Below are 8847 nucleotides of genomic sequence, written 5' to 3' on the forward strand. Positions count from 1 at the left end.
GAAAGTGGAAATAGTCTTTGAATTTAGAGATTCACACTTAAAAATAGATTTCCTATACAGAACTTGTATAGGGAAGTACTGGCAGTGAACTGAATAAAGCACTTGAACAAGTGCATTTGAGTCTCACATATTATCATCTTTTCAATACTTGTAAGAAAGTCCAGAACCAAATCTATGACCCATCTCTAGGATGTGACAGCATGTGTGCCTGGTTTCACTTTTATTTCTCCTGTCCTTATTTCCTCTTTTAACCTGATTTCCTTACATTTTTACTTATTTTGCTGCATTCTATGATTCTTTGTAAAGCTCTTCAAGTCCTCTTTTGGAGCATGGCAGAGTAAGAATAAAAGAGAAAGAAAAGCTATATTGTACTATTAGCCCACTGTTAAGGACTGGGATGATCTGACCATGGGAAAAGATGGAGATGGGCTATAACCTGAGCAGCAGTGGAGCCCACTAGGTCTTGCTGACAGAGCCTGGTCTCTTCATGACTCCAACTCAAAGTAATAACTCTCTGACAGAATAATATTGCCTAAATCAAAATTGTACGTTAGTCTTTTAAGAGGCTGGCAAGTGATGGATGGGAGACATTGCCAGAACCATAAAGGGTCTGAGATTTACCACACTTGCAAGCCAGTAAGAATGCCAGTGGGAGGCATGAGATTTCTGGGTCTGAGGTGGAGAACAGTTCATAACACAGCATTAGCTTTGGGCAGAATATCAGCCTTTTTACTCCAGTGATATCTACAAGGCAACATGAATAGGGCCAAATGACGCCTGTATATGCAGAGTTGTATTACAGAAGAGGACTCCTGAGCTAAGGAACCTGAATCTTTTATATTTGGGCAGTAAGCATGTCTGCTCAGTGCTCTGTGGACGGGGTGGGGGCACCATGTCTATCTTCTAAGGCTTTTTGCTAGACAAACATTCTTAAGAAGATGTCTTGCAACATGTGCTGGCAATGCAGAAACATGAAAGATCCATCTGAAATAGATTCTTGACAGTTATACATTCTGAATTCAGAAGGCAACATCTTAAAAGTCATCTTTATCCACCTCTTTCACGTTTAATATCCTTCACTACTGGCAGCTGCTCTCTTAAGCTTCTTATTCTCAACTCCCAAAACCAAACTCTTTGTCAGAACCACCATGGACTTTAGTTTCTCTTCTTTTCTGCCTCATCTTTATTTGTTATTGTTGGGCAAGAATATTATTCAACCCTATACAACACAACACCTCCTATCCTTCCCAGATCTGTCTCTTTCTACTCAATCTTTGTTTAGCATTGCAAGCTCAGAAACTGAGTTGGCTTGACTTTTTTTTTAGTGAGCAGGGCAGAAAAGCTATGACCACTCAAATCCTAAAAATTCTTGTCCCTGTTCAAGCACTTTCAAGTCATATGTGCTTTCCTATTTTTACTCTCTTCTTCCTTTTCCAAGGGTTCAGGCTCTACTATTGTTCTCAGATTGCTGCTAGTTAAGGGAAAAGGGAATTTGAGATAGTCTTCCGGTTGAATGTTCTGGTTGAAGGAGGGCTGGATTAATGACCATTTTGAGACCTTGAGACTTGGACTGACTGCAGTTTAATAGGAGCAGTAGTGTGACATGATTCACAGGGCTACTCAACCAGGCTTTCAAAAAATTGCCACACAATTTTTCAAACATGTCCTTTTGCCGCTTTTCCTTCTCTTCCTTTCTTCACCATCATGGTGTGTGTGGTCCACTTGGTTCTTTGCCATGTCTTTTCACAAGACTTTGAGAATCAAGCAGTTTCTGGCAAAAAAAACCCCAAAAAACAAAAAACAAAACAAAACAAAACAAAACACCAACCAACCAACCAAACAAACAAACAAACAGAAGCAAAAATCGCCCCGTTCCCCAGTGGATTAGAATGAAAACTGGTAATAAAATCAGATACAACTCCAAGAGGAGACACTGGAGAAGAACCAGGCTGGGTCTATAAGGAACTGGACAGGATATGGGCCACATACTTATGCTGTACCGAGGTCACAATGGTCTTGCCACATCAAGCTAAAAATGGTTACCACTGCCTGGACACTTGAAGGTGTTTTGTTGAAAAGAAAGTGATGCTTCACTTTGTTTCTTTCGAAGTTCTGCATTGGTAGGTTGGTTCAGTAATAAATATGTGAGACCTTTAAAAAAATTACCACACAATTTTGGATGCTTTTTGAGTGAGGTAATTTTCTACCATCCTCAATGACTAGTATTTTCTCTAAGACTCCTGTCCTAATTTTTGTGTCATCCCCATTCCCTATCCCATTAAACTTTCTTGATTTTTTTCTTTTCACCCACTAAAGACTTAGTCTTAGGTTTTATAGAGAAAATAGAAGTCCTCATATTCCTGCCAGAAAATTGTCAGTCCTACCTGCATTTACTCCATTTTCTTGATTCTCTTTCCAAAAGCTCATCTCTGGACATATGCTCTCAATCTTGTCTCTGCCTCCTCACCTCCTACTCACTCTTCAGCCATTTCTAATCCTGTCTCTATTCTCATCATACCCCAGGACTGTATTTCCTAAACACTAACTAATTGCTGAACTGGTGGGGTGGGGATTTTTAGTCCTCTCTTTTAGAGCTCTCTGAGTACCTGACCCACTGACTGATTACCTCCTCCTATTTGAGCCCCTCACTCCCTTGAATTCTGGAAGATTACATACCCTAGGTTTCTTTCTATCCTCAAGTCTCTACTTTCCAATGTCCTTGATTAACTTCCAAGCTTCTATTCAGTGTCTAAATCAATCTCTCAGGCTTGGTCCTAACCCCAAAGGTAAAAAGATGCAGGAACTGGGATTCAGAATGGACCCTCTATATCTGTCCCTGATCCATGTATTTTGTGTGCTAGCTCCATTATTTTCTTGTGAGGATAAACTTTCTCTTTATTATAGGAAACCTGGGTGCTCACAGCCTTAGACTCACAGTCTTATAGTCCTAACTCAAGAATAAATAAGGATTTTTCTCTCTTGAGGTAAAATTTTAAAAATCTCAGAGGCTTATGATAGTTCTTGTCTTAGTAATTTTGTGTTACTATAACAGAACACTACAGATTGAGTAATTTATTTTTAAAAAAGACATTTATTTCTTACATTACAAGAGTCTGTGAAGTTTATTATCAAAGGTGCCAGCATCTAGTAAAGGCCATCCTGCTGTGTCATCCCATTGCAGAAAGTGAAAGAGCGAGAGAGGGTGAGAGAGCACAAAAAAGGCTAACTCATGTCTAAGACAAACCTACTCCTGTGATAACTAACCTATCCCCAAAATAACATTAATTCCTTCAAGGGGACAGGGCCCTCATGACCTCAGCACTTCAATACTGTGGCATTGAAGATTAAATTTCTAACCCATGAGTTTTGGGCTACATTCAAACCATAGTAGGCCTTTCCTGGGGCATGTGCCTTCTCCTTAGATGAGTTCTATGACTGGAGAAGAAGTCTAGCCATGGAAAAATAATATACATTTTGGCACCAGGAACTGAGGTGCTGCTGTAACAAGTACCAAAACCTTGTAAGTGCTTTTGAAAGTAAATAGCAGGCGCAGATTGGAATGATGTTGAAGTGTCTTACAGCAAAAACATCTATAATAGATTTCTTTGAACAAAATGTTGGTAGAAATATGAACATTAAAGGCACTTCTGTTGAGAAGTCAAATTTTCTAGGAAACTGAAGGAATGGGGATCTTTGTTATGTAGTGACAGGCACATTGCCAAATTGTGCCCTACAGTTGTGTGGAAAACATACTTCATAAATGACGAGCTTGAATATTTAGCTAAGGACATTTCTAAGTGAAGTAGGTATTAAGTGCCACACAAATGTCCTTGTAAATGATGGAGGGAGACTCGACCCTCCACAGAAGAGGAGGAGGCAGTGTGACCCCAAGGGCAGAGAAGCCAAGGAATGGCAGGACCACTGGAGCTGGAAAAGCCATGGAATAGATATTCCCTTAGAACCTCCCTTAGATTCCCATCAGAGAATTTGACCCTGATGACATTTATTTCAGGCTCTGGCCTCCACAACTAGAAGAGAACACATTTCTGCCATTTTAAGTGACCCAGTTCTTGGGAATTTGTTATGGCAGCCACAAGAAACAAACACAGCAGGTAAATGGCACAGGTTGGGAATTTGTTATGGCAGCCACAAGAAACGAACACAGCAGGTAAATGGCACAGGCAGCATCACATGCCTTAGCAGAGGCCAGCAAGCTGATGTGATGGCAACTCATCACCAAAACCATGAGTCCAATCACCAGAGGGGAATATTCTGAAAGGATAACAGCAACAATCACAATACAGCAAGACAAAGAATGTTTCCTACTTTCTTCTTCATGTCTTTTGTGTCTGTCAGAAGTAAGGTAAGTCATAACCACCCCTGGCTGCATTTATCCCTCTCTCATGTTCCCTCAGCAGCATTCAATGTCAGCAGCTGCTCCCTCTTTTAGTTCTCCCTTCCTTTGCTCCCATCGTATCATACCTTCTGGCTCCCTTCTGCTCCTCTTACCACTCTGTCTTCTCTGCGTTTCACCATCTGCTAACCAGTTATCAATGACAGGGTCCCTCAGTTGTCTCTCCCATGTCCTATTCTTTTCCCTTCCCTTCTTATTTTGTGGACTCTTTTTGGTATATTCATCTATTGATATTTCCATTAGCTCAGTAAGCACCCATGGACTCCCAAATTTATACTGCCAGCTCAGATTTCTTTTTTGAGCTCCAGATCTATATTTACAACTGCTTACTTTATATTTTTACTTTGATGCCTCATACTCATCAAACTTAGCATGTCCCCTCCCCACACTCATCTCCAATAACCCCTCCCATCCTTTATCCTGGTAGACGGTTCCCTGTCCCCTCAGTTGTTCACACCAGTGCCCTTGGAATCATATCTAATCTCATTCTTCCCCTCACCAAATCAACTTAAATCCATTTCCAAGACCTAACCAACTACCTCTGAAATAGGTTTCAAATGTGGTTGCTTCTCTCCCTGAACACTACCATCATTCTAGTCTGAGCCATCACTATCTTTCATCTCAGCAGATGTTTCCCTGGCTTCTAAACTTGCTCCACCCCAAGTTTTCATCTTTAAAATATTTATTTACTGAGAAATTTTTGCTATAAGTCATGTGTACTTGCCTAATAGAGAGAGACAGAAAGTAAGAAATCACCAGCCCCCATGCAATCTCTTCTTCTCCATTCTCCTCTTGGGATTTTGCATGCACACGTGCCTGGCATGAATTTTAAGCCACTGGGTCCAGGACTCAAATTGCAGTTGACTACATTGGAATACAGTAATGTACCCATTATGCCATCTGCTGGTCCTGCTCCACCCAATTTTTAAACAACAGAAAGAGTGAATTGTTAAAAATGCAAAATCGAACATGTCATTATATTACTTTAAACTTTTTAATCATTTGCAATTGTACTTAACATAAAACCCTAGTCAAAGTCTATAAGATCCTGAATCAGCTGTGTGGTGGGTGTTATCATGTTGTTACCTACAATACCCATAAGAAATAAATCCTTCAAATGCAGGAGTGTGGCTAGTGAATAGCCCTTGGTGGTAGCTCCCTTTAGGGATTGCTTTTCTCAAGGAGAAGTTTCCTCTTTCTGGGTGGCTTTCTTTCAATGGCTGAATGATAACAGGGGAGGGTGATAGAAAAGCTCAGTCATTTCACTTCAACCCAGTCAGCTCCAACTTGACTAACTCTGAGGGACAACTTTTTTTTTTTTTGATACTTTTTCTTAGTTTTACTTCTCTCTTTGAACTATGCTTCTTTCTTCCTTTTTCCATGGATGTTGATCCCACACACTAGTCTCTTCTCAGAGTCAACTTCCTGGGAGCCTAAAATAATCCATGCTAATCTATGAAGTGTTGATGTCAAACAAGGTAATACTCTCACTGTCCTCTTTGATGCTTGGGTTATATCTAAAATATTGTCATACCTGCAGTCTTTGGGTGTTTGGCTATATTAAGAAAGACATTGACAAAGTGGAACATGGCTGAGAAACACATCTAGGATGTTGAGGGACTAAAAAACATGCCTCAGGACAAAGAAATAGTACTAGTTATCTTGCAGTATCATTGACTTAGCAGGTATGTGATTATTGTCTTTAGATTTTTTTTTTTTAGAGAGAGTTTTGCTATAGGGCACATGTACTCACCAGAGAAACAGAGAGAGATAAAGAGACAGAAAGTGAGAAATCACCCTCCCCCAATGGGGAATGACCACACTACAATCCCTTCCCCTTCATTCTCCTCTTGGGATTTTGGCCAGACACACACATGCGCTGGGGAGTTTTAAGCCACCTGTTCCAGGACTTGAACTATGGTCGACTACATGGGAGTACAGCCATGTAACCATTATGCTAACTGCTGGTACCATCTTTGGATTTTTAAAAGGATAACGCATTGAAGAAAATTCACCTTGTTGTTGCTCCAGGGACTAGGATTAATAGCAATAGGTGAAAGTTCTTGGGATACAAATTTAGGCTACATAGATCCTTCTAGAAGTGACGTAATGACATCCTTATGAAATAGTAAGGTCACTTTTACTAGACTGGTGTGAACTCATCGTGTGGGTAAAGTAGTAGAGCAAGCTTGCAGAAAGTTCGAGGCGATGGAGAACTTCTCCATGACAGTAGTCTATGGCTTTCTGCTCTAGGACAGGGTTTTGCAAAGTACCCGAGGTACTTTGGTTTATAGGTATTATCTGACAAATGGAACCTATGGCCAAGTAAATTTGAGAAGAAGGTTCAATAATGTTAGGAAAGTTTTTTATTTTATTTTAGGGCGTGTATATTCTGTAGACGGGAAGAGAGAGGTAGAAAGAAATCAACCCCACGCTACAATCCTTTCTCCTCCATTCTTCTCTTGGGATTTTCAGCATGCACATGTCCAATGTATGTCTTTCAAGCTAATAGGTCCAGGACTTAAATCATGCAGTTAGTCATGTAGGATCCAGCAGCCTTAACCATCATGCCACTGGCTGGCCCAGTGAGTTTTTCTTTTTTTAAGGTTTTTGCCACAGGGTGCAAGTGCTTGCAAGAGAGAGAGAGAGAGAGAGAGAGAGAGAGAGAGAGAAATCATGCCCCAGGGAGGATGCCCATGCTGCAATCCCTTTTCTGCCATTATCCTCTTGGGATTTTGGGCACACACACACACACACACACACACACACACACACAGATCTGGTATGAGTTTTATATTACTGAGTCTGGGACTTGAACCATGGTCAACCATGTGGGAGTCCAGTGACATAACCATCATGCCATCTGCTGGTCCCCTGAGAGGATAATTTTTAACCCAGAATAATATAAATTGCTGAGTACTAGTAATTAGGATTCCTGAAAATGTGAATATTTGCTAAAAAGTTGTAAATTTCATCTTGATTTTCAGAGAGAGTATGTTTTTAACATTTGCCCGTTTAGCACAGGAGTGTGCTGACTAACTCCATTCTTGGCATATAAGTATGGATAATAGATAAAAGCTACAGCCTTATCATTTTTGTTTATATTTCTTATTAGATGCACACTGAGCCCTATTCAGGTTTACTAATCCTTTATATTACATTTCATCCTTTGATTTAAAAAAAAATCCCCCAAATACATTTATAGACAGAACACAGCATTGGGAGAATATTGACTACTAAAGTAAAAATTCAGATCTTCAGAAAGGGGAAAACTCAGCAAATTTTATCCATTTTGCATTCACTCAGGTCATTTCTTTGTTTTATACAGACCTCATAGTCAGTCCCAATTAACCTGCTTCTTTTTATTATTATTACTTTATACATTTGATCACTATACATCATTTAGCTTGTAAAGAGAATTTACCCAACATGAAATACACCTCAGACCAGTCCAGTTAAGAATATTATACACTTGGGAACAGCAGTTGGCATAATGGCTATGTTGTTGGACTCCCATGTAGATGACTATGGTTCAAGTCCCAGATCCAGAGGCTTAAACTCACTCTGGGTGCATGTGCGTGTGTACCCAAGATCCTGAAAAAATGGAGGAGAAGGGATTGTGGCATGGCCATCCCCTCTGGGAGGTGACTTCTCTCTTTCTGTGTCTCTCTTTCTTTCTGGTGAGTGCACGTGCCCTATAGCAAAATTCTCTCCCCTCTCCCCCCTAAAAAGAATATATATATATTTTTTCACCATGACCAAGCAGGCTTTATTCCAGGGATGCAAGGTTTGTTCAACCTATGCAAAACAATCAATATAATACATCACATTAACAAAGGAAACATTAAAAACCATATATCATATCAATCAATGGAGAAAAATCATATAGAAAACCAATAGCTAATGTAATAATGAATGGGGAAAGGCTGAAAACTTTTCCACTAAAAACTGGAATAAGACAAGGATGCCCATTTTCTCTACTTCTTTTACACATAGTACTGGAAGTTATAGCCAATGCAATCAGACAAGAGAGTCAAATAAAAAGCATCCAAAAAGAAAAAGAAGATGCGAAACTATCTCTATTTGCAAATGACATGATGCTATACATCTAAAATCTAAAAAAATCTGCAAAAAAGAATATTATACACATTATCATCAATGGGTAATAAACTGTTTCTGTGCCCCACAAATGTCTTACCTCTCTATTTTTTCTACCTAATGAACACCCCTAATTAAATTCTACTTGCTCATTCTCCTTTTTTTGTGCATGCCCAGTGACAATATACCCACTCCAGAAGAAATAAAGTGTCAGTGCAGCCCGACTGCTGCTTTATAAAGCACCCTTTCTAAATGTCTAGTCCTTGGCCTGATGGCTTTTTAGTGGAGTGTAAAGTATTCAAGAAGTTCAGCCATGAAGTGTCAGTAGGCGCTCT

This window comes from Tupaia chinensis, unplaced genomic scaffold, assembly GCF_000334495.1.
Source record: "Tupaia chinensis unplaced genomic scaffold, TupChi_1.0 Scaffold144511_1, whole genome shotgun sequence".
NCBI lineage: Eukaryota > Metazoa > Chordata > Mammalia > Scandentia > Tupaiidae > Tupaia > Tupaia belangeri.